Here is a 20,256-nt window from a genome sequence, read left to right as displayed (position 1 = left end):
ATACAGATAAGCTGGTTTCACTACAAATTGTCGACTCATGGAGAACTCTGCTCAGGGCAGCTCAGATACGAAATCATGCACCAGTTTTGAAACTGGCAAAAGACATTCCTGAGGGACAGATTCCAGCAATCTACTACCACAGAAAGTGTCGCAGTATCTTCACTATGAAGCAAATTCTTGATGGCCTCCTTGCAAAAGAAAAGAAAAGTTGTGTCTCTGCTGAAGAGAAACAATCTAAGAGAGTAGCTCGACATGCTACAAGTACAGCTAGGACTTATGATGCAGAGTGCTTATTTTGTCAGAAAAACAGCAAATATTCCAAGAGACAGAATACGAGAGAAGTACTGGTGCAGTGTCGAGAACTGCGAGCTGATGCAAAGATCAGGAGTGCAGCCACAAAGAAAAGGGACAGCAGAATCCTTGCCATTGTGAGACCTTGTAGCAGCTGAAGGGCACTACCACAGGTCATGCTATAGACTTTACACCAAAGAAGAGGTTTCCAAAGGAGAGGTTGCCAGCAATGAAGATGATGATGCTGCAGCCCAGTATGAAGCTGCTGTGAATAAGGCATACAATGAGCTGTTCCTCTTCATCAGGATGGAGCTTTTTGGCAATCCTCAAGTGATGACAATGACTGATCTCTCTTCTAGACTGGTAGCTTCAATGAACTCCCAAGGCATTGCTCAAGTCAAGGAATCAACCAAGAAGCACATAAGGCGAAACCTGGAGAGTGAGTTTGCTGGAGCCTTGCAGATATTCCCTGATGAGAAAGGAAAAATTCCTCCTCTATCCCGATAACTTGTCCATGAGGGAACTTGCCAAAGAAAATCAGTCTCTCAAAAGGGAGCTGCAGACCCTGAAAAGTGTCAGTGCACAAGATGTTATAGCCAAAGCAGCCATCAAATTGACAGCAGACATTAAAAGTCAAGATGTTCCTCAAACCTGGCCGCCTGAAGTCAAACCAGAAGCAGAATGTCCTACCATTCCAGAGTCGCTCATTATCTTCCTGTACTCTCTACTCACAGGCTCAAATGATCCTGATCATGCATCCCAGAGAGTGCAGTGCCTTCTGCAGTCATTTGGCCATGACATAGTATATGCAGTGACATGTGGAAATACCAAGCCTTCCAAGCACATTGTTCTGCCATTCAGTGTCAAATCGTTGACAGGAAATGTAGAGTTGGTAAACATCCTCAACCGACTTGGTCACAGTGTGTCCTATTCACAGATGGAAGAGATCAACACTGCCCTGTGTCTCCAGAAACTCTCATCATCAGGGAGTGGCATTGCCCTTCCAGCTAACATCCATCCTGGCATATTCACAACTTTAGCCTGGGACAATATCGACCGTCTTGAAGAAACTGTCAGTGGTGAGGGAACATCTCACAGAGTCAATGGGATTGCTGTGCAAGCAAAGCCAGTCAACCCACTTCCTGTCCAACCCATGCCCACTGTTCCCAAAACAAAGAAGAGAAGCATTGATGGACCCCCACCAATGTTACCAACTTAAAATGCTGGACAACGGGTAGGGCCACCACAAAGCAAAAAGTCAGATGCCGATACTGCAGCCAATACTAAGCTTGCCAGAGAGAAAAACCTTCTTTGGGTCCTAGCACGCATGTCACAACAAGAAGAACAGTCAGTCAGCAGCTGGACAGGCTTCAACATCCTGACTCGAGGAGAGATGACGGTCATCCCCGACAATATAGGCTATCTGCCTACCATCAATGCTCCAGCGACACAAATGTCTACTGTCAACGAGGTGCTTAACCAGTCACTGAGCATCATGCAGTGCTTAGGCCTGAGGAAGATTGTCTGTGTCTTTGACCAAGCCCTGTATGCGAAGGCTGTCGAGATCACATGGAAACACCATGACAAGTTCCATGATATCATCGTTAGGCTTGGGGTATTCCACACCATCTGCACACTGCTGGCAATAATAGGAAAGCGTTTCCAAGATGCTGGACTCAAAGACCTCTGCATTGAGTCTGGCATGATTGCAGAAGGTTCAATTGCTGGTGTTATGGATGGCCGCAAGTACAACAGGGCAGTGCGACTACACAAGCTCCTGTATGAGGCTCTCATGCGACTGACCTTGAATGGTTTCCTGTCCTGGTTGGAAGAAACTCACAGGAATGACATGGTTCACCTGAATGAGACACTGAAGACCATTGACAGCCTTGGGAAAGAAGTCTCACAACATGCTTTGAAGGAGGTCCTCGAGAACAGCTCTTGTACACGCATCATGGATCTATTTGAAGTCTACCATGAGTTCCTTAGAGGTGGAAACGGCAGCCTCTCGAACTTCTGGATGTCCTATTTGGACATGGTTGAAATCTTGTTGGGGCTCATCCGAGCATCCAGAGAGGGAGACTGGATGCTACACTTGGCTAGCATTCGAGCAATGATCCCATGGTGCTTTGCTTATGACAGGATGAATTATGCACGCTACCTCCCCTACTACTACGCCCAGATGTCTGAGCTGCCCATCACACACCCAGATGTGTACACAGAATTCACGGAAGGAGGCTTCTCAGTCCAACTGGGCTTCACCAATCCCTTTGGCCGAATCCCTGTTGACCAAGCTATCGAAGAAACGGTGAACAAAGACACCCAAACAGCTGGAGGGACAAAGGGATTCAGCTTGAAGCCAGGAGCTGTGACCAAATATTATCTCACAGCTGAGTATAGAAGCATGTACCTCAGACAGCTGAGAGACCTGACAGGTCAAGGCAGGTGCAAATGGTCTCATCCAGATCTACAGAGTCCAAGGATCAAGAGAGATGAAGCAGATGTCCAGTCTCTCATGGACCTTATGGAGAATAACTGGCTCAATCCTATGTCCCCTGATGAGATTGATTTGGTTAGCCTCTCCACTGGCAACATGGCTCCACCTGATGTGACCATAGATCTCTTGAGAGCTCTTGAGAAAGGAGAAGAGGCCTACCAAGCATTCCAGCAAACAAGGTTAGATGCAGACCCACCACCTGTGAAATTCCACGACGACATGACCAAGCAAAGTCTGAAAACATTCTCCAATGTCAGCACAAAACAAGCTCATGGAAAGAAAGCACAGGATGTGGTTCTGAAGGCAGATAGAAACCTTTTCAGTCACATGATCCTGGTGGCTGAAAGCAGGAAGGTGAATCTGAAGGATGTCCTTGCCTACCCATTGGGCCCACTACCATGGGCACTGGCAAATGCTGATGGGTCCTTACGAAAAACAAACAAGGCTGCACTTGCCAGAGGGCTTGAAAAGAATGTATCTCCTGCAGAAGACATCCCAATCCCATCTACTTCCATCATTGATGGGATGAGCCTGGTCCAAAAAATGAATGGCAACAACAAAACCTTTGCACAGGTGGCAGAGTCAGCCTTGACCCAGGTCCTCCATGAGGGAGCACAGAGTGGGAGGATTGATGTTTTTGATGTCTATCACCAGACTTCGATCAAAGATGCTGAACGACTGAACCGGGGTGGAGACATCACTCTCCAGTACAAGAATCTTGCAGGGGGACACCACGTCCAGCAGTGGAGAAAATTTCTGTGCAGTTCCTCCAACAAGACCAGTCTTATCAAGTTTCTGGTGGAAGAGTGGAAACTCCCACGATACAGAGCTATGCTGCATGGCAAGGTGACCTGTGAGGAAACCTGCTACAAGTTGACAGAAGATGGGTGTGAGGAAGCAGCAGAACTGCACTCCACACATGAAGCTGACACCCGTCTGCTCCTGCATGCATTGCATGCAGCAAATGCGGGCTCAAAGTCAGTTATCATCACAGCTGAGGACACTGATGTCAGGGTGCTTTGTCTTGGCTTCCAGAAGGACATCACCTGTCCCATCTACCAGAAGTGTGGGACTCAGAACCGCACAAGGTTTGTCGACATCACCAAACTGGCAAGTTCACTTGGAGACAGCATCTGTGACAGCCTAATTGGCTTACATGCCTTCACAGGCTGCAACACTGTCAGTGCATTCGCTGGTCGAGGGAAGCTGAATGCCCTGAAGATAGTGAGAAAGCACACTTCCTGCCAAGAGACTTTTAGTCAACTGGGACAGACATGGAATGTGAGTGATGAGCTGTTCCAGAAAATTGAGCAGTTCACCTGTCGGATGTATGTTGCTAATAGCAGCACTGCTGAGGTGAACAAACTGCGTTACCAGCTCTTCTGCACCAAAAGGGGAGAGGTCGAGTCCAGCCAGCTGCCACCATGTAGAGACTGTCTCTTTATGCATGTTCAACGAGCCAACTATCAGGCAGCAACATGGAAGTGCTGTCTGCAGGCTAACCCTGTGGTGCCAAGCCCTACTGAGTATGGATGGACAAACGATGAAGGCAAGCTGGCCATTTACTGGATGCGCTCCCCACCTGCACCAGATGTGGTCTTGGAAATGCTAACATGCAAGTGTGTGCATTCATGCAAAATGCCAAGCTGCATGTGCCTGTCAAATGGACTTCCATGCACAGACTGTTAAGCTCGCGCACCAGAACCTGACCCGTGTGGCGAAACCCAAGACAGACAGACACGAGATGACTTCAAAAGCAACAAAGGGAGATTTTATTGTGGGAGGGAAATGTATGGTGAAAAAAGGCGTTCTGTTAGTGGGATGTGTGAATAAACTATGTGTGGTGTTCCGTGGTTTGCGTGAATAACTATGTGTGAGTGTTTTTAGCCAATGTGTGGTGCGGTATGTAAATGACCAGGAGGTGTTGAAAAAATGTGCGTGCACCTGGCGAGAAAGTCCAGTCCGTGATCCAAGAGGGGTTGTCCGAGAAAGTCCAGGTCCGAGATCCGGGAAGTCGAGTCCGAAAGGAGGGGTCCAGATAGAGGGACAAGGGGGGAGATCGCAGGAGAGGTCCGGGGAGAAACGTGAAGGTCGCTGGGGACGAGGGGAGCCGTGGAAATCGCGGAGGGAGAGTCTTGGGAGGAAACAGAGACACGAAGATAAGACACTGGGGAATAAACAGAATGCAAGGAACGCTGGAGGGCTTGTCAGAACTTCACCGCAGGGTTCAGTACGTCGAAGCACTGAGAGACGTTCTGGGAGGCTTCTTGTAGAAGGCTGCCTGATTGCCACAGGTGTGCCTGATGGATGATGGCAAACACCTGGTGCAGTGCAGCGCTCGTCTCAGAGCGCGAGCCGAGCGCTCGGATGTTTCCGGCACGTCCGAGCTGGGGGAGTGGCTTGAACGTGCCGGGGAGGCAGCTCGGGGCGGTGTAACCACAACACAGACATGTGCAGGTTACAGACCTGCAGTAACCAAAAACAGCAGGATGGTCCAGAACTGGACTTTGAACTTGGGGAGTCAGATGATGAGAGAAACGAGCAGTTTGATGAATGAGTGTGATGATTCTGATGGTATTACTGTGGTAGTAGTCTATTGATGCACAGGATGTTGATTCTGGACTTGGTTACCCAGAGCTTGATAACAATAATTTAACCATATTCACATATACCCATTACCCTACCCATTACCATTACATATACCCACTAATGATATGGGATTACATGTATCATTGACTAAGTATATGTAAATGTCAATGTTGTTTAAAATATTAAAATAGTTCATTACCTCACTATGGTATTCCTTTTTATCATGTATTTTGATTGTGTATTTAAACAAATGTATAGAGACCAGTTTGTGACCTAACTGGCTTTGGTCTAGTTCTCATTTAAGGTTCACAATCACCTCACACAATGAAATAGTATGGGTATATTATACATTTCCTGAATCTTTACAGTCCTGTGAGTATTCCAGTTTTTGTGTTTTGTGTCCCTGATATTCCTAGATGCCACAGGGCTAAAAGAAAGTATATAGTTTAGGCGAACATTGCAGAAAGATGTGTGTTATTGACGGGTTGAAGAGCTCAAGTGACCTCTATATTTGTGAGAAATATCCACAACAGGGCTTGAATGAAAGCTAAGAAGGTCCCCTTTAAAATGATACCAAAGACAATATTATAGAACATTGAAAAATGTCCTGACCATGAGGCTAAACCAGGATATGCACCAGCGTCTAAAATGCAATTTAGTTTAGCGGGTGGTTAACTTCATGAGCTGATAACTGTGATACAGCTGCCACTCAGGAATGGTTATCATACCAAAATATCATCTACAGACATGGATCCTTTCAAAAATTATAAGTAAGTTTTGCCACCTTGAGTGTACCGAAATATCGTCTGGCCCATGGACTACATCACAGGTGAAGGGGCGGGGCCAGACCAATATGATGTAGTAAAAAGGGTCGACCCCGAAAAGATAGACCCGTCCGACATAGTCTACTACGCCACGGGGTACGCGGGTAAAACTATGTGGTTGGAATGGCTGGCCGCAACAGCAGCAGAAAGAGGGATGGAGGGTTGCGTGGCCTGCTCTTCGGCCCGTCCTGTGCTGATTGTGGTTCCCGCGCCAACTTATATCCATGATGCCATGGGTTTCTATTGTCTGATTGCCATAATGATGAATGCAGCCCCTGACAATTGTTCTAGCCTGAACCATGTGTACCCGTTGGTCCAGGTGAAAGGCAATCAGGATGTCATACCACCCGCCTTCGTTCCGGTAAAAAGTAACTTCACCTGTTTTCTAAATCACAATGACTCAGGCACTAATGTTGGCGAGATCCCGATAGACTGGTGTAAATGCCTCATTAATACGATGGGATGGACCAACGTCACCAACATGCACTATCACCGGGCCGATTTGTTTTGGTATTGTGGAGGCACCGTGCTTAGGCCCCAACTCTCAGCCGATTGGGTTGGACAATGCGCCCTTGCCCGTCTCTCTCTCTCCCTGTGACCCTGATTGGGCCGAGGCAATAGAGGGGACGGTGGGGGAGGCGACGGAGGCAAGCAACGGCCCATAGTTTTTACTTATCACAAGGGGCCCCCACGTATGTTGACACAATAGGCGTCCCCCGAGGAGTGCCGGATGAATATGAGCTAGCCGACCAAGTCGCTGCCGGATTTGAGAGTATGCCCATCATCAGTGCCCTTTTTCCCGTCTCTCCTAATAAAAACGTTGACCGGATCAATTACATACATTACAATATACTCCGCCTGGCCAACTTGACGCGAGACGCTGTGGCCGGGTTGTCGGAACAATTGGAGGCCACTTCTTTGATGACTATACAAAATAGAATGGCTTTAGATATGTCGCTGGCTGAAAAAGGGGGCATATGCTCAATGTTCGGAGATCAGTGGTGCACCGTTATCCCCAATAACACAGCCCCCGACGGTTCAGTGACCAGGGCCCTAGAGGGTCTACGTACCCTTTCAAAAACTATGCACGATCATTCGGGTAGTAGCAATCCTTTTAAAAAATGGATGACTCACTTCTTTGGAAAATGGAAGGGACTGATCATGTCATTATTTGTATCCCTAGCCGTTTTTAGGGGAATTTTGGTTACCTGTGGCTGTTGTTTCATACCATGCTTTAGATCTCTCATTAACCGACTAATAGTTACAGCAATTGAACGTCAAGAGGGGGACTTTCCACCTCCCATGATGCCCCTTCTGGTACCGACACCTGTGGAAAGGGACCTAGATGAAGATATTAAACGTAGTTAGTGATCTCCTTAGAGGAGATCAAAAGGGGGAATTGTTAATTGATATTACATATAACCCGAGTGTATTTGTATTACTAGGTATGTAACCAAGGTATTATTTGTATTACTCTGTATGTAACTGTAACGGGGGCAGTCCTATGCTGTTCTCTGCTGGTCAGCCTGCTGCACGCCCGTCACTTCCATCATCAGCTCTGCGTTGTGTTCTATTTTCGGTGGGGTCCCAGGTGTTATGGGGGGCCCTCAGTCTCTCATCATCATCATCATCATCATCATAATCAAGGAAGGAGGGGGGACACACAGGACTCTATTTGGCTCACCTTGCCATTTATTTTGGTTTCAAACCCTTCGACAACCGTCCAGTCCTCCAGCGGGAGCGGTGTTTCTTACGGACGTGGGGGTCGAAGTTCAACCACTGCCCGGACTCCACTCGTGTGCGTTAGAAGTAGAAACCGTCCACGGGACTCCGATGTAAGAAAGGATAAACAAGTATTTTATCCCACAGCTTGCAGTATCTTCTTACAGGGATACTCAAGGTTACGTTCTCCTCAACCCGCAAAACTGTCCCACGGTAAGAAACACGCGTGGCTCGGCTCGATTGCTGCTTGAGACTCCTCCCACAAAACAAAAATGGCCTCTCCCGCGTTCCGTCTTCCGTGTACCCATAAGACCTCTCTCTTAAAACGACAGTACACGTATATGACGGTCGTTGTAAAACACATAAAAGTAAATAATGACATAAAATAAAATGTAGTAAACACAAATAACAGCACACAGACAGGATTTGGTGATATTTCATACTCAAACAAAATAAAATAAAAACATTAATTTTAACCTGGTTACATTCACCCCTCCTGAAATTCACCAACATCCTGACAGCAGGATAAAAAGAGAAAGAGGAAAGGAAAAGCCCATCACTGACTACTGGCACAAGTGAAAAGAAGGACCTAGTCCTCCAGTCAACTTAGGAGCTACCTCGGCTACGAGGTCCAGAAAATAATGAGGTTGATCAAGTCTCAGAATTCCCTTAGATCAATGTGACGCCTGATACGCCACACCATGCACTTGGCCCAAAACAACCCTGTCTGATAGACACCTAATAACTCACATTAAACTAGTTTGAATGACTCCAACCTCCATCAAAGTTCAAACCCTCACACTCCGTAGAAATGGCATCTGAGCCATAGATTCTATTAACCTGTTCACTGACCTCACCACCCTCCCTGTGCGTGTCCTAACCCGACCATCGCTCTCTACTTGTGTGCGTGAGACAGTGCGAGCTGCAACATCTGCATCGAGTGAGGGTGGTGCCCCTGTGTGCGAATCAGTGTGAGATATAACACCTACATCGAGTGAGTGTGATGCCTCTATGTGTGGTGCATGTGTGTTGTGTGGTGCGTGTGTGTTGGGTGGAGACTGAGCAGTGGCCCCCACAGGACTGACTACCAGACTAGACGGAATGAACTCTTCCGCTTCTGCCCACTCAGATCTAGGTGAGTCTCCAAGTGATGAGACTGCTAGCCCCACTGCATCCCCTGAGACCGTCAGGCCATCTGCACTGTCCTCCTCATTGGACCCTGCGCAGTCAAGCAACTGACTGGTTGTACTGGACTCCTCACCCTGATCTAACTCAGGGAGGGGCAAGAAGTTGACCTCCAACAAACGGTTCCTGTGCACCACCCTGGTGTGCCCCTCTGCATCCTGAATCTTGTAGACGTGGATATTGGGGTTGACACCGACAACCGTGTACACTCCGTTCTCCCATTTGTCAGCCAACTTTCTCTTCCCTCGCTCACTCTGGTTCGCAACCAAAACACGATCCCCGACAGACAGGACAGTGCCCTTGGCATGTCTGTTGTACTGTCGCGCCTGATGCTGCTGCTCAGCCGTGGAGTGCTTCTGAGCGATCTCCATTGCACTCCTTAGACAGGAAAGCAGAGACTGAGCATAAGAGTCATAATCAACAACGTGAGGGTCATGCAAAACCTGCCTGAACATAACATCCACCGGCAGTCTTGGGACACGCCCATACATCAGGAAGAAAGGCGCGTAACCCGTGGTCTCGTGAACAGTGGCATTGTACGCGAGCGTGAGAGAATGGATCTGCTGAGGCCACTGTTGCTTCTGCTGAAGCGGAAGGGAACGGAGCATATTCCCCATCGTGCGATTAAACCGCTCTGTCCCGCCATTACCCATAGGATGGTAGGCCGTCGTGTGGGACTTCGCTACACCCGCCAACCTGAGAAGCTCTGCAATCAGTTTGCTCTCAAAGTTTGTGCCCTGGTCAGAATGTATTCTCTCCGGAAACCCGTAAACACAGAATACATGATCCCAGAGTTTCTTGGCGACCTGCTTCGCTGTCTGATTGGCGCAGGGGAATGCGTGAGCAAGCTTAGTGAAGTGGTCAGTAACCACTAGGACATCGACCGACCGCTGCTTACTGTCCTCAGCGGACCAGAAATCCATACACACAAGCTGCATCGGTGCGGAGGTTTTAATGCTCTCCAGGGGCGCGCAAGCAGCTGGCTCTGGGGTCTTCCCAAACACACATCTCCGACAGCATCTGACATATGCTCTGATATCCCTCTCCATGTCAGGCCAATAAAAACGCCGCCTTGCAAGAGAGAGAGTACGGTCCTGGCCCTGATGACCAGCGTGATCGTGGATGCCAGACAGTGCCTTGTCTTTCAGACTCAGAGGTAAAACATACTGAGACCTCCTCTGCTTGGACACTGGGTCCTTTGTCACCCTGTACAAGACACCATCATTGACTTCCAACTTCTCCCACTGTTTCAGCAGCCTGAGGACCTTCTGGTCAGCACCATGCCTCTCACGCCTCGATGGCCGCTTCCGAACAGCGACAAAGGGCAACACCTTGGAGATGCAGGGGTCCTGCTCCTGACTCAACCTGAGCTCCTCGGTGGATAACATTGGCAGTGTATCCTGACCACCCGACAGATGCTGAACGTGCTGGACCAAACTGAGTGCTGTGAATACTGATGCATCAGGCCAGTCACATTTGGCTTGACAAAAAGCCCTGACCTCAGCTGCATCACAAGCAAACCCAGATCGCGCACTACTCAGTGTTTGGGACTGGCAACTGAGTCTGAAAACATCCTGCACAGAGTCCCCCTCAACCCCGTCGGCTTCCTGAACAAGGGCCGGGTAGGGCTCCCTAAGTAGCCTCTGACTGACGGGCTTGGAAAAAGGGTCGCGACTCAATGCATCCGCCACCACGTTTTTCTTCCCTGGCAGGTGTTTGAGATCGAAGATGTAAGACGCCAACTTAGACACCCAGCGGATCTCACACGCGTCAAGCTTCGGCTTCGTTAGGAGATGAGTCAGCGGATTATTATCTGTCCAAACGGTGAAGCTTTGACCCTTCAGCCAGTGGCTGAACTTTTCACAAACACTCCACTTCAGCGACATGAACTCCAGTCTATGAGCTGGATACTTCCGCTGTGAGGCACTTGCTTGCAAAACCAACAGGTCTGGCCTTGGACTCTCCTCGGGGCACTTGAGACAGCACCGCGCCGAGTCCGTCCAAAGACGCATCGACCGACAAAATGAAAGGCACCTCAAAGTCTGGATGGGCAAGCACCACACACTCCAGTAACATCGTCTTCAACGGATCAAATGCTTCTCCACATTCCACCGTCCAGTCTGCGGAGGTAAGCTTACGGAAGCTGCCATGGGGCGTCTTATCCTTAGCCGACCTCCCCCTCCTCTTTTGTCCAGCTGTAAGGGCGAACAGGGGCTTAGCCACGGAGGAGCAGTTCGGGAGGAAATGCTGGTAGTAAAATACCATACCAAGGAAAGATTTGATCCTACGAACAGAAGGCGTGCACCCATCACCTTCCATGAGATCCTGCACTGTCATGTTGGAGATGACCTCTACTTTGGAGGGATCGACAGACACACCTCCGCCATCAACCACGTGGCCCAAAAACCGCACCCGCTTCTGCAGCAGATGACACTTCTTCGGAGCCAGTTTCAAGTTGTTCTCCCTCAACCTCTGAAACACAGTGCGGAGCCTCGACAGAGCCTCAACCTCTGACGGCGCGAAGACAAGAAGATCATCAAGATAGCACAAAAGCTTCGTGAAGTTCAGATCCCCAAAGATCCCAATCATCATTCTCATGAAGGCTGCAGGGCTATTACAAAGGCCCTGTGGCATGCGATTGTATTCATGCAACCCAAGGGGAGTCGTGAAAGCAGTGTACTTCTTGTCATCTTCATGCATTGGGATGTTGAAGAAGCCAGAGGTGAGGTCCATCGTACTAAAGAGGCAGTTACCACCCAGCGCGGCAAGACAGTCCGACTGGTGTGGCAAGGGAGGAGCGTCTTTCAAGGTCCGAGCATTCAGCCATCTGAAATCAGTGCAGATCCGAAGCCCACCATCCTTCTTCCATACCATAACCAGCGGTGAAGCGTATGCGCTCGAGGACTTCCGGATAATCCCTTTCTCCTCCATATCAGTGAGAACCTGTCTCAACTTCTGACAGTGGGCTGGGGGAACCCTCCTGTAGGGCAAGCGAAAGGGGCGCTCATCCACCAGATGGATGCGATGTGTGTATCCTGTGACCTCGCCACAGTCCAGAGAGTCCCTGGAGAAGATGTCATGGTACTCGGTGAGCAGCTGAGTGAGCTGGGACTTGCATGCCTCACTAACCTGACAGGAGCTGAGGTCAATGTCACTGAGTCCGAGCTCTGACAAACTCCTAGCCGGCTGGACAGGGGGACAGGCACTATCTGTGGCGTTGGACTCATGCCTCCCTGCAACTGATTGCAGTCCCTGGAAAACATTAAAGTCCTCAATCGCCAAGCATGGAAACACATCAGCCAACTTGCAGTTCCTTTTCAGTGTGATGGCTTTGTCAGATGGATTGACAACAGTCATGGGTACCCACCTATCACCCCAGAGCGGTGTGACAAGTCGACCTACAAGGACACTGCGTGGCATGGCCTTGGAGTCTGTCGGCTCCACAACAACAGTGCTTCCAGCTGACATAGGCACCTTAGCAGGAAGTCTGCCCCAGACTAAGTGCTCGTGCCTCGGTAAGAGTGTCACGGCCTGGGTGAGCTTAACAGTACCTATCTTCTCAGGAACTGCACCACCCCTCCAGCGCTCTACATTCGTGAACATGGACAAGAACTGTTCAACGTCAGGACTAGACGGATGTTCCTGTCTGGACGCGATGTCCCAGTACTCAGTACCACTCTTGAGTACATGGGCCACATGTTTAATGACGTTTGTGCCGACTATCAGATCATCATGCTGACCGGGCACGACCAGAGTGGGTATGACAAAGGAAACACCATAAAGCTGCATGTTGAGGTCATAAAAACCATCAGGCCTAGTCTCCAGACCACCGCAGCCAATCAAGACAATGTTCTCTTCAGGCTGCTGCTTCTCAGGTAAAACACCCCCAGAGCGGAGCTTCTCTACTGCATTTTCACTGATACTGCATGACATAGAGCCAGTATCCAACATGCCATTAAGCTGCACACTCTGGTTGATAAGAACAGGAGCATAGAACAAGTCACTGAAAGCCTGAATCCTCTGTGTCGCCTGAATGACCATACGCGAACCCTGAGGTGCTTTGGCACACTTGTCTTCATACAAGTGAGCCAGGTCGGAGACATCAGTGAGGGATACATCTACATTACCCACACCATCCCTCTCTAGGTGTGGGTTTAGTAGTTTAACGGACGAGACTGACGACCAGCTCTTCCACCAGGCTGAGAACGGAGCTGGTTGGGCGGCTGAGGGTGAGGACAGTCCCTCTTCCAATGACCAGGAGACAAACAGTTTATACATCGGTTCTCCCGGCTGCAGTGGGAAAATGTGGAGTGATCCGGAGACTTACAAACCCTGCACAACCTCTGCGGTGCGTCTGACACCTGCCCTGCGGCGCTAGCTGGCGGTTGAGTCTGCGTCGGTGTCCGGACTGCAGCGCTAACTGGAACCTGAGTCTGCATTTTGACCAAACGGTCTAGCAAGCTCACCAAACTCCTCATATAATCATCACCGCCAGAGACAGGTGCAGGAGACGGTGTAGGAGACCTTGCACAAAATGGTATAGGAGATGACGCATGAGCCGGGACGGGAGATGGCACCACCGGCACGGTCGTGTTCAAGTCGGGAGCCATGTCGACTACAGGGACATGAACCTGTGAATGGAACCTACGCTCTACCGCGCCTGCTTCACGTTGTCCACCTGCAGCAACACGGGACTTCCTCTCCAGCATGTGCTCATCAAGCCTCTCCTGGATCTCGCTAGCAGACCATTTCCCTGCGGACTTGAACTTAAAAACATTGGCAAGAGACTGATCTGGACAGTGTTTGATAAACATCATGCTTACCTCGTGGCTTGGCTCTTCAATACTACGGCCCTGCCACTTCAAGCATTCGTCAGCCACCTCCACTGTCTTATTAAGCCTAATCCAATACTCCATAGCGTCCTCACCTGGCTTGGGCAGCGTACTGTAAAAGTCCGCCAGGGGCATGCTCGAGTATGTGAAGTCACTAAAGTGTTGCTTCAGTACATCAAAAATAATGTGGGGGTTCGCTATGTGGTCGACAGATGTGTTGCGCAGCTTTATCCTCACCACGTCCCCTGCTTTCCCCATAAGCTTAGCTAGAATCTCATGTGACTGCTCACTAACTGGAATGGCTCGCTTCCTCAAATACAAAGTCATAAGGCTCTCCCACTCATGAACTGTAAACTTATCAGAGCTATCGCCCCTGAAAATAGGAGGCTCCCTAGCGTCTGTCTGCATTACTACTCTAACACTAGGAGCTGTCTCCGAACACGGTTCAGCAGACCTAGCACTGTCTGTGTGTGTGTTTCTAAGCATTTGTGTTTCCTGCAGCTTAGCAGTGATTGACTCTCCTATCTTCTCTGCTAACCGAGTAATGAGCATGGCTAACTCACCCACTGGCTGCTCGCTGTTACCCAGCACAGCCCCTTCGCTGATAACTGGCCTGGCCCATTCTACGTAGCGTGTGGAGGTGAACTGAGGAGTGCCAAATGTGGTCGGGTCTCTAGGTCCTGTTGCTCTGGTGTCTGGTTCCCCGCCCTCTAAGAGCTGCCCGAAACTCCTACCTACACCTAGCCGTAAACCCCCACCCACATCTAACTGGTACCCCCTCTCCATAGCACACTGGCGATCCAAAAGATCCTGATCAGCAATGTTACCCCCACCTACGTACGAACCACCCTCTGCCATGTTCCTACCTCTAACACTCAGATAAAATAAAAAATAAAATAAAAAAGTGAAAAGCTCAATTCATTTAAATAATTGAATCTAGAAATCACTAAGAGATTGAAACAATCACACACAATCAACAAATTCACCAATAGATTAATCACATATGCACATATCCAGTAGTTTAGATCAATAGATTATTCACACGAGTCCTTCAATCACATCAACATTAACCTTTTTTTTCTTTTTTTTTTCGTGTTTTTCTTCCTTCAGTATATACAAATGTCCTGTTCACAAGCCCAGTCCATGGTAACCACAGCTATGACTGTTCAGTGTCCACACAGCTCAACTCCAGTCCACTGTAACATGAGTGTACAGTCTATAGAAATACCTGAGGACGTCTGGGGCTTGATGACGACAGCAGCCTCCCGCGGCGAGCAACTGATGTCACTCTCAGAATCCAGGAGGGTCACGGCACCAATGTAACGGGGGCAGTCCTATGCTGTTCTCTGCTGGTCAGCCTGCTGCACGCCCGTCACTTCCATCATCAGCTCTGCGTTGTGTTCTATTTTCGGTGGGGTCCCAGGTGTTATGGGGGGCCCTCAGTCTCTCATCATCATCATCATCATCATAATCAAGGAAGGAGGGGGGACACACAGGACTCTATTTGGCTCACCTTGCCATTTATTTTGGTTTCAAACCCTTCGACAACCGTCCAGTCCTCCAGCGGGAGCGGTGTTTCTTACGGACGTGGGGGTCGAAGTTCAACCACTGCCCGGACTCCACTCGTGTGCGTTAGAAGTAGAAACCGTCCACGGGACTCCGATGTAAGAAAGGATAAACAAGTATTTTATCCCACAGCTTGCAGTATCTTCTTACAGGGATACTCAAGGTTACGTTCTCCTCAACCCGCAAAACTGTCCCACGGTAAGAAACACGCGTGGCTCGGCTCGATTGCTGCTTGAGACTCCTCCCACAAAACAAAAATGGCCTCTCCCGCGTTCCGTCTTCCGTGTACCCATAAGACCTCTCTCTTAAAATGACAGTACACGTATATGACGGTCGTTGTAAAACACATAAAAGTAAATAATGACATAAAATAAAATGTAGTAAACACAAATAACAGCACACAGACAGGATTTGGTGATATTTCATACTCAAACAAAATAAAATAAAAACATTAATTTTAACCTGGTTACATAACCAATGTATGTAACCAATGTATTACTCTGTATGTAACCAATGTATGCAACCAGAACAGAGGGTGAAGAAAGACACATTCATGTAGATGAAATATATTGCATGCCTCGCACTGAATGTGGGTAGGGGAGGGGGTTGCCCTCCCCTGGGGCCTTGGGAGAGATACCGTGTCTGGTGCAAGGAGGGCCCCCGGATAAGAGCTGCAGGTCCAAACAGGATGAGCACTCCCTAAAGCTCAACCATGAAAGGGAGCATTGACCAAACATAGTGGACAGGAAAATCAAGGCCATGTGTGATGAATGAACAAGGGAGGTTTAGCATATAAAGAAGCTCACACACAAAGAAAGTCAGACACACACGACGGATTGGCAGTGTGTCTCCAGATCTGTAGTCAATAAGATCATTTTAATCTCCTAAGACGTGGTGGCTGTTTTCTTCACATCAACGGACTCGGGGACGAGGACCACAAAGGTGATTCTCGACAATATTTTTTTTGTCAACAACAACCCCATTTATTTGTAGCTGCCCACAAGCTCAGTGTCAGCACCTTTAATGCTGGTTGGTACAGGACTAGGAGTAGTCTTTCTAAAACTGATTGTCATATCTTTAGTTTTAGTCACATTTAAGTGGAGAAAGGACTCATCACACCAAGATACAAAATCATTGACCACAGGTCCGTGTTGTTCTTCCTCCCCTTCAAGAAGACTTACAATCACTGCATCATCCGCAAATTTGAATACGTGTCGATTGGTATGGTTGCTGCGACAGTCATTAGTGTACAAGATGTGGATTAACGGGGAGAGACAACAGCCCCGAGGGTAACCAGTTGAAGAGTACACCTGATTGGAAAAAGAGCCATTAACCCTCACACACTGGGACCTATCAGTCAAGAAGTCCAGTATCCAGCCTACTAGATTAAGATCCAGTCTGAAAACATGAATTAGCTTTTCTGCTAACAAATGTGGCTGGATTGTCTTAAAGGCTGAGGAAAAATCTATAAACAACAGCCTGGCATGAGCATTTGTCCCCTCAAGATGGCGGTACAGAAAATAAAAAAAATTAGGTTTTTCTAAGTCGTGCCCTTCTGAAACCATGCGATCAGAGGAGTTTGTCTGATGTTTGGAATACTTTGAGCGTCGTGTCGACAGTGCTCAACAACACTGCGGCTCCATTGTTACAGCAGAGATCAGTTGTTGGCGTTTCAGCTGGCTAGCTTTACGGACCAAACTCACCAAATCCCGGAAGATGTTAGGAGGACGGTTAGGAGATCTTTTCGGGGACGACGGGGTAAAGGACACAAATTAAGAAAGCGGAAGGTCGATGCACGGAGAGAGAGAAGGCGCTATAAACCGTATGTCCCCTCTCTCGTCGTGGGCAACGTGAGATCGCCAGCTAACAAGATGGACGAGCTAACGGCGCTAGTCAGGAATCAGATTTTGGTGAGTGTAGCCTCATGTGTTTCACTGAAACACGGCTGCACCAGGACATCCCCGACAACAATATTTCCATCGACGGCTTTCAGACTGTTCGGGCCGACAGGGATTGCCCGGGAAGTGGTAAAAGCAAGGGTGGAGGAGTTGTTATTCTCGTTAACAACAGATAGTGTAATCCTGGTCACGTTACCATCAAGGAACGTATTTGTTGCCCAGACATTGAACTGTTAGCCGTAGGACTCGGGCCATATTATTTGCCCAGGGAAATCTCACATGCTATTGTGGTAGCTGTTTACATCCCCCCCTCTGCCAACCCGACGGCAGCGTGTGACGTCATTCACACTGCCATAGCTCATTTTAAAACACAACACCCGAGTGCCGTCATCATAATCTCGGGTGACTTCAACCATGTCTTCATGGTTAAAACCCTGCCCAACTTCGCCCAGTATGTGAACTGCACAACCAGAGGGGAGAGGACACTGGACTTGATGTATGCTAACGTGAAAGAGGCTTACAGCTCTTCTCCCCTCCCTCTCCTGGGTAAGTCAGATCACCACCTAGTATATCTGAACACCTGCTATGTGCTTGTTGTGAAACGCCAGCCTGTGACCACAAAAACAGTGAGGAAATGGTCGGAGGAGGTCTGTGTGAAACTCCAGGGCTGTTTTGAGGTAACAGACTGGCAGGCTCTCTGTGAGCCGCACGGGGATGACCTGGGTGGGGTCACAGGGTGTGTCACAGACTCTATAAACAACTGTGTGAACTGCATTGTCCCTGAAAAGACTGTCCATTATAAGCCATGGGTAACAAAGGACATCAAAGCCATCCTGAACGAAAAGAAGAGGGCCTTTAGAGCTGGCAATAAGGAGGAGTTGAGAAAAATCCAACAGGACCTTAAAGTGAGAATCAGCAAGGCTAAAGATAATGTCGCGGGACTGGGTTTAGATGTTCTTATATTAAGTAGTTGGAGGCTGGGAATTATGGTGCGACAACACAGTCTCTGGCGTTAATTAGCCGGGCTAGGCTACGGGTTTAGCAACCCACCTTGCACTGCTCCTGCAGTCTGCAGACGATGACGGACGCTGGCTAGCCTGGCTGGGATGGTCTCACTCTGCAGACACTCGCACTGTCACTGGCTGCACACTCTGATCTCTCTCTGGGGGCTGGTAATCACTCTTACTGGTTCTATTATGGTCGTCGCTGGTTAGTCACTGTCTAGCGTCAGCTCAGTCGAGGTGTAGGAGTCAGGAATGTTACGTCTGATCGCTAACACGTTATGCGAAGCTAACACTGTGTGACAGTCTGTAAACCACTATAACAACTAACCCACGCTGTGCTGTGCAATGGATAACAATAGGCAGCACGCACGCATTCCTAAGTCTCTTCTCATTGGCTAACAGGGTCTCGCGTTACTTTAGTCAGACTGTCTGTCTGTCACTATCCGTCAGGGAGCTGTCCCGCAACACTACCCCCCCTTTAGATTGTTGAGTCCCTTCAACATAAAGATAAAATAACTCTGGGAACTAGAGTCGGAATTACACCCGGGACAAAACACCCGGCACACAACTAGGCCCGGAACTAAGGGCGTCAAAATAAACTGGTTGGGTGGTCACTATTAAAGTAGGACTCCTGTGACTAGCCTAGTAACCCCCTAAGTCAACTAGTCACGTCCGTCAAGATCAGTCTCGAACAGAGTCCCGGAGCCAGGCAGGCGGCCGGACTGGTCTGCCCCGTCTAGTGGTGGGGAGGGGCAGGGGCTCAGCAACGTCTGCTTCGGCTCCCTCTGGGTCAGGGGCGGAAGACTGCCCGCCTGGAACACGGGCTGCGGCCTCTCGGCGTCGAGTAGTGGTCGGCTCCCCTGGAGAACTGCTGGCAGCCAAGGGCGGAGACAAGGAGGGAGACACCTGGGCGCTCGTGGGGCTTTCATGGGGCTTTCGTGGGGCTTTCGTGGGGCTTTCATGGGGCGGGGTTTCCTCTGCCTCAACCAACACGCCCAAGCAAACACCTCTCCTTAGGGTCACTTCGCGGGGCGACAAGTTGCATAGTCGCACAGGGACTCTCTTGGCAACGTCGACTACTACACTGCCTGAAGAGACTCCTTCTGCAAGGCCAGTGGGCTCCAGGACGGCAGAAATTCCTGGCTTTGGGCCTTCCACTAGACCCCAGACGTCGCGTTCGCTCTCCGCTGGTAAAGTCGAGGGGCACTCCAGCAGTACTCTGGAAACCGTGTACTCTCCTAGCGACCTGCCTATGACGACAGTGCCGATCGGTTCTCCATCAACGTGTACTTGTCCTCCGACCGAAACTGTGACTCTGGCGGCTAGCATAAAGTCCAGACCCAGGAGAAAGGGGTCGCGGATGGGTGCGACGTAGACGTCCCAGTCATTGGTCTTACGGCCCAAGCGGATGTGGACTCTATACTTTGGAGTCTCGGTCATTTCTTTCCCCTCCTCCGCGTTCCTCAGGACGGCAGTCCCCACACTTGGCTGACCAGCTAGCTCCAGCTGACGAAAGGTGTCTTCAGACATGACGGTCGCCTCCGCGCCGGTGTCCACAACGCACTTGAGTTCCAGTTTGTTGACCGTGATGGGCACTACCAGACTAGGACCATCTCCTGCTGCTCGGTTTATGCGGGGTGCTGGCTGGCTATCGGCCTTTTCCTTGACGTGAGGGCTCGGTGAGCGGGAGGTGCAGTCTCGTTTGAAGTGGCCCTGGCCTCCACACTGGTAACAGGAGCCTCTAGGGGTGGCGCCCGGACTCGGTGATTGGTAACGCCGCTGCCCATTAGTGCTGCTCGCCGGCCGCTCTAGAGTTCTGCCCCGTTCCTCCTTCTTCTGTTCGGCTGT

Source organism: Lampris incognitus, chromosome 10 (genome assembly GCF_029633865.1).
Source record: "Lampris incognitus isolate fLamInc1 chromosome 10, fLamInc1.hap2, whole genome shotgun sequence".
NCBI lineage: Eukaryota > Metazoa > Chordata > Actinopteri > Lampriformes > Lampridae > Lampris > Lampris incognitus.
This window is presented reverse-complemented; position numbering follows the sequence as displayed.